At 40.5% G+C, this 6,598-nt stretch overlaps 1 long non-coding RNA gene across 2 annotated transcripts in view; it reads left to right on the top strand.

The window, feature by feature from the left end:
- LOC102677063 overlaps window positions 1-6,598 on the top strand; it is a 92,656-nt gene that overhangs the window by 71,098 nt on the left and 14,960 nt on the right. Inside the window, exon 3 of one of the 2 annotated variants that reach the window (XR_422046.2) lies at window positions 1,895-2,039. The exons of the other annotated variant lie outside the window; for it this stretch is intronic. This is a non-coding gene — a long non-coding RNA (uncharacterized LOC102677063). The remainder of the gene's footprint in view (window positions 1-1,894; window positions 2,040-6,598) is intronic. 2 annotated transcript variants of the gene reach the window in all.

Genomic DNA, 6,598 nt, shown 5'->3' with positions numbered 1-6,598 from the left:
AAAAAAAAAACATATAAACACACTCGAAGAAATAAAAAGAAAAAGGAATTTAAAACCTCCAATATGAATGGATAACCCATTCTAATCCTCGAAGAAACTTAATTAGAAAAAAGCAAAGCGACCAAGTCATAAATTGACAAAAAACCGTGTCGAATCTCGTGTTTACATATACTCGCGAAGGAGTAAGAAGACATCAGGTAAAAAGGGAAAAAAAAAAGAAAAAAAAGAAATCAGAAACACTTTCATAGACCCGCGAGGAACCGTGAACGAAGTCGAAAAAAACCCGGAAAAAAGCCGGCAAAAAACGAGCAAGTCTCGCGTTGCAGTTGTTCTTCGTGCGAGGAACAAGGACGGTTAATTTCACGTTCCTCGTTCGCCGACGGAAGAGTGGAACGAGGAGAGAACTAGTATCTCGTCGAGCGAGAGACAAGGACAAATAGTCTCCGCGAACCTCGTCTAAAGACGACACGATATTCGGGACTAGAATGAAACAAGGACAGAGTTAATAGTTTCTTAGCGCGGGGAACGAGGATAGCGCTAGTTTCGCGAACTTCGTCTAAAGACGGCGATACTCGGGAGAGTTAGAAAAAGACAAAGATAGATCTCGTCGAACGAGAAACAAGAATAGTTAATTTCATTTGGAGACAGCGATAATCGGGTTGGAGTGGAATAGATAGTCTCGCGAACCTTGTTTAAAGGCGACGATATTCGGGACTGGAGTGGAACAAGGAGAGAATTCAGTACCTCGTCGAGCGGGAGACAAGGACAGATGGTCTCGCGAACGATATTCGGGATTATGGTGGAAGGAGGATAGAGTTAGTATCTCTTAGAAGAATAAGGATAGTATCGTGAGCTTCGTGGGACAGAGATAGGACTAGTATCTCGGAAGGAGGGAACCGGACGGACGGGAGTGGAACACCATGGGTACGACCCTCGTTCCTGAACGGATCGAGCACGGTGAAACGAGGATAGAGCGGTTCCACGAGGGTGTCGCAGTAGAGAGACAGAGAAAAAGAGACAGAGAGAGAGAGAGGAGAGAAAAAGAAAGATAGAGAGAGGATATTCAGTGATGGAAAGAGATGGATAAATAGATACTATATCTCGGTGCTGTCCGAGCCTTACTCGCGAGTAAAAAGACTTCCCCCACTGGCGAGCGTCTTCTTCTGGTTTCAAGACCGACGCGAGTAAGGAAAGTTATATATCGAATGTCGCGATCCTTTCTATGTTTTATATTTTTTTTTGTAAAGAGTCGAGAAAGAAGATGAAGATAAAAGTTTCATTAGATCGTCGTTTTGAGTTAGATTAATTTGTCGTTTTAAATCGCGATACTTGAAAAAAAAAATAAAGAGTGCTTAATGATTTAATTAATTAGTTAGCGATGGATGGGATCATTGGTAAATTTTACCGGAGATAAAATAATAAAATTTTTCGAGTAATATGATTAACATATTTCGTAGATAATAAATGGACGTGCCAAAGATACACTAGTCTTTCATATTTAACGCAACGTGTCACATTGACACGAGGGACGGATGAGGATTAAGAGGGCCGAATATCTCTCGATTAAGACAGAGTGGTTCTGCCCACCGAGTGGGGGCCCCCCTCGCGTAGCTTTATCCCCTTTCGTTTCTTGTTGTAGAAAAATAAAAAAAAAACAAAAAAAAAACGATATTCCTCGTTATTAAACGCTTTCAATCCTATATTACATCATTCGCATTTTTCATTACCATCTTTATAGACATTACTACTTTATTACTACTCCATTTCGTCTACAATCATTAAACCTCCCATAAAATTCCCATTCACCAGCCATCGTCAAGATTCCAAGCACGCTTGGAATCGCTCACAGCGATCACGATTCTAATCAAAATGGTTACTTTCAACTTACTTTCAGGACATAAAGGGTTAAGACGGAAGACGACACGCAAAAGTGTGGTGGGGGTAAGGGAATTTTACTCCGCGAGCGAGGCTTGGACAGCGCTGTCTTATTCAACGCGAGAGAGACAGAGCGAGAGAGGAAGGTGAAAAAGTAGAGGATAGTGAGAAAGAGAGAGAGAGAGAGAGAGAGAGAGAGAATGGAGCTCGAGGTTGGAACTCAAGCGCGAAACGGAGGTGGCGGGTTGGGTTCTGGGTGGGAGAGAGAGGCCTCGTGGTGGGAGAAGGATGGAAGCGGTGGTCGGAGCGTTTTATGGGTGCGCGGTGAGGTCGAGGAGGAGGCACGATGAGCGCGCGTGAGGGATCGTTCTGCTCGGGAGGGGCCCGCCAGAGGGGCCAGGGGATCCTTATCGGGTTCTAGGATCGCGAGGCTCGCACGTACGGCAACCGCAACCACTGGGGAACCGACGAGGAGAGATGGAGCGGAATTTTTGAACGTGCGTTAACAGTGTCGATCGTTTTTTGGCCCCGATTCGGATTCTACTTCTAGGGGTCTCTAGTTTTAGGTTATTTTAGGTTGCGATATTTTTTTGTCGTTTTGAACGACGATAAAATGGACGAAATCGAGAATTTCACGGAATTAAACGGATGAATTTTTTTAGTTTGTAATTTTAAAAGGTTCAAGTTGTGCGAAATTGTACTCGTTCGAATGTAAACAAGCTTTTCAGATAACGCTCTCTTCGAGTTTATCTTATCGCTTTATAATGTTCCGTTATGTGTGGTGGTACCTGTGTACGGGTTAGATTATTGGTTACTCGTGCCTCTAATTAGGGATACAGTGAATTTGGATTAATTAGAACACGAGTCGAGCTCAGGTATGTCTAATCCACGCTGTGGTTATGTAATGGCGGTGATTGGCTGTGAGAAGTGGTTGCGTGAATAGTGAGAGTAGATTAATGCTTGGTAATTATGGGATTGATTTTATCCTTTATCCAAATTACTTTCGAATTTAAAAAAGAAAAGTACATTCTTTTCAAAAAGATAAATATAATATGAACACATAAGATTCATATCCGATAAATTGTACGATAGATTCACGAATGGAAATTTTATTTCTCTTAAAATTCATGTTTCGTTTGCACTTGTATCGAAACATTAAAAACACACCTTTAACGAACCAACGAATCATCGATCTTCTTCGTATCAAAATTATTCTAACTCAAATATAATCGAAGCAACATTTTTTCTACTCGCATAAGCTTCCTCCTCCTCCTCGTCGAACCGAAAAGAAGCGTCGTTGTCAGAGACATGTCAAGACGCACGAACCCGTTACTTCCTTGTGGAGTGGTAAAAGCCGGCTTGTCGCGGGTGTAGCTGCCGATAAATCAACAAGTATACACCGTACATATATATATATATAAGCAGTTGGCGAGGTTCTGTCGGATTCGCGTTGCACGCGCGAACACGCGCGGACACGTGGACAGACAGAAACGTTGCGCTGAAAGAGAGCTAAAAAGGGAGGCAGCCAGCAGCCCGGTGATTTATCTCGTAGACGGCTCCACGGTCCCTTGGAGGAATTTCTGCTGTCGGCGGCCACGGACGATCTTCTCGACGTAGGGAAGTCGATCGACCGGAATACGTCGACGTAACGAACCGATCCTCCTCCTCGACGCTTTCTTCCTACTCTCGGCTCCGTTTATCGCGTTGACAGATGTTCCCCGTGAGAGCCGTGCAAAACGTTATACACACGTATTACACGCGTCGCGCTTTCCTTTTTTTTTTTTTCGGGAAAGGATGCTTGTGGTTGTGGATTTCGATGGGTCGGTTTGTTTGTCTCTTCTTTTGCTTCGGTTGGTGGTATTTTCTTTTTTTTTTTTTCGGGAAAGGATGCTTGTGGTTGTGTATTTCGATGGATCGTTTGGATCGTCTCTCCTTTGGATGGGTTTGGAGATATTTTGTTATTTATTCGTAGGTGGAAAAATGGTGGATCTTTTTGGAAAATTGCAACGTTGGATAATTCGGTTTTGAGTTTCTTTAATTAGCTTCGAATTATTTAATTCTTTCGTAAAAGTTGTTAAGTGATTTTGTGATATAATTGCGAATTGTTTTACATTTAAAATTTAGAGCGCGATTATTTGATCTATAATTAGAACTGTTTATTTAGAGATAATTAATTAAAACTCCGTGCGCGATAAACTCTGCCTTTTTCTTTTCGATATCGATCGATAGGCTAAATTGAACTGCGAAGCTGCACGCGTTATATAGCCGGTTAAAGGCTACCACTGATTACTCGCTACCGCCTCTAACTGCTGGTAATTACTGGCAACAATTGGTCTACTGTGCTCTGCTGCGAAAAGTGTTAAACGTATCCAACTTGAGCTTAACCTTTGTCAAACGAACCTGAACTATGAGCAAAAATATTTCAACTGAACATTTTCAATCTTTATTCATATAAAATGGAAATTTTTTTTCTTCTCGAGCAAAATATTTTCGAGTATTAGCCATCCAATATCCTCTAACATATTATTTAACGTATTTGGATAAATTCTACGAGTCTATCTTTTCTCTCGCTTCTATCTTTTCTCCTTTTACCTTGAATGTTATAACCAACGTTCTCCATCTTTCCTATGATAGTTTTTCAAACTGACAAAACACTTTCAAACTCGGTCCAACCTTAACTTTCTATTCTTTTCCATCCGGGTATCATTTGTCCAAATTTTCGAACAATTTTCTCTTCGATTCCGCAATCTTTTCATCGATTCGTTTTCGATATTCTCGACTCGTTTCATATTCTCTCCCTGTTATCGTTTCCCCGCACCTCCTCGTTTTTCGGCCTCGATGTTCAACTGGTCACCTGTTGATCGCGGTCCTACGACGTTTGCAGCGCACCGGAAACAAAAACATATTCGACGTTTCCGGTTGTGCAGGACCGGTCCTGTATCCACTCTCTCATCCCTCTGACACATGATTCGTCGCGCTAATTGGACCTTTATTATGCAAATACGGGGCCCGGCCGCGATCATCGTCCGCGCGCATCGCAGGGGAAACCGGTAAAGATGTGCCGTGGAACGAGTTTGTTCGAGTGTTCGAATTGACTCGCTCGTGGCTAGATCCTTTGATCGAGTATGAAAGGTTCTGGGAAAATTTATCACGAAAGTCGAGCTGTATTGGCTTTGTATTTCTTTTTATTTGATACAGGGTTGTGGTTATTTATCCGTATAAAAAGCGAAAGTAGCGAATAATGGAATGGAATCTCGAGTTGCGAAAATTATTTAAACTTTTCAATACGAAATTCCAAAATTTGGAGTCTCCGTATGATCCACGCGTCTTTAAAATCCTCTTTCGCAATTCGATAAATAAGTCTCGACCGTCGAAAAATAGAAACAAACCTGTTCAAATTGAAAATTCGATTCGATTTACATACCTTTCCACCAAAATTCACTTACATCGAAGCGATACCTCTATAATTATCCAATTATAAACCCTCCATTCAATCATCATCGAGAAATAACTCGACGTCAAATCTTTGAAAAGTCTTCAAAAATTCTCCATTATCCTTTCAAACCTCTTTTTCCCACCAAAATTCACCCACATCGAAGCAAATACCCTAAATATAATTATAAATCCTGTTGCCAAACAGCACGGCCAAGAAAACGAATTCTATCTTTTTTCATTCTTCCGCATATTTCTCCACGCCTTGAAACCACGTAATGAAACGTCGATTCCTTTTTCTCGTTTCTTTTTTCTTCCCCCCCTCCTCCCTTTCCCCGGCAACGTGGATCGCAAATTCGTGGACGAATCGGCGAGTTTCCCCGCCTGGAATTAAGAGCCTCGTAAGAAAGTCTCGCACGGTTTAATTACCATTCAAGCCGGAGGGCCAGAGGGAGGACTGGCTCATGCAAGTATAATTCTTCTCCTCTCTCTTTTTCTCTCTCTCTCTCTCTGTCCATCCGTAGACGGCTTTGCCAGTGCTCGTGTACACGTACACGATCTCGAATGTTGGAATACGATGCGCGAAAATAGAGGGAAAACTCGCTGGGGAAATGTGTTTCGTGTTCTCGGATATCGCGTTTAATGTTTCGTTCTGTTATTTTCCATTCTGATTTTTGTTCTTTTGACGAAAATGCCGTGATTTTCTTTCGTCCGTTTGTAAATAATGTTGAATTTTCGTTTGAAAATTTATTTTATGAGATATTCGAACGGTTGTTATATTTTCGATTAATCTTTAGAGAGTATAATTATTTTTTTGAAGTTGTATAATAGCGTTTGAAAAGTATTTGTAACACTTTATAATATACGTGTGTCTCTTGGATTTTAAATTTTCTAAATTTACAAGATTTAGGATATTTTATTATATCTCATTGGCAAATTTTGTGCTCTTTCATTTACGAATTTTCTCTCTCCGTTAAATTTTAAATTATTCGTCGATTTGAAAAGTATTTGTAACACTTTCTAATATACGTGTGTCTCTTGGATTTTAAATTTTCTAAATTTACAAGATTGAGGATATTTTATTATATCTCATTGGCAAATTTTGTGCTCTTTCATTTACGAATTTTCTCTCTCCGTTAAATTTTAAATTATTCGTCGATTTGAAAAGTATTTGTAACACTTTCTAATATACGTGTGTCTCTTGGATTTTAAATTTTCTAAATTTACAAGATTGAGGATATTTTATTATATCTCATTGGCAAATTTTGTGCTCTTTCATTTACGAATTTTC

This window comes from Apis dorsata, unplaced genomic scaffold (genome assembly GCF_000469605.1).
Source record: "Apis dorsata unplaced genomic scaffold, Apis dorsata 1.3 scaffold_309, whole genome shotgun sequence".
NCBI lineage: Eukaryota > Metazoa > Arthropoda > Insecta > Hymenoptera > Apidae > Apis > Apis dorsata.
This window is presented reverse-complemented; position numbering and strand designations above follow the sequence as displayed.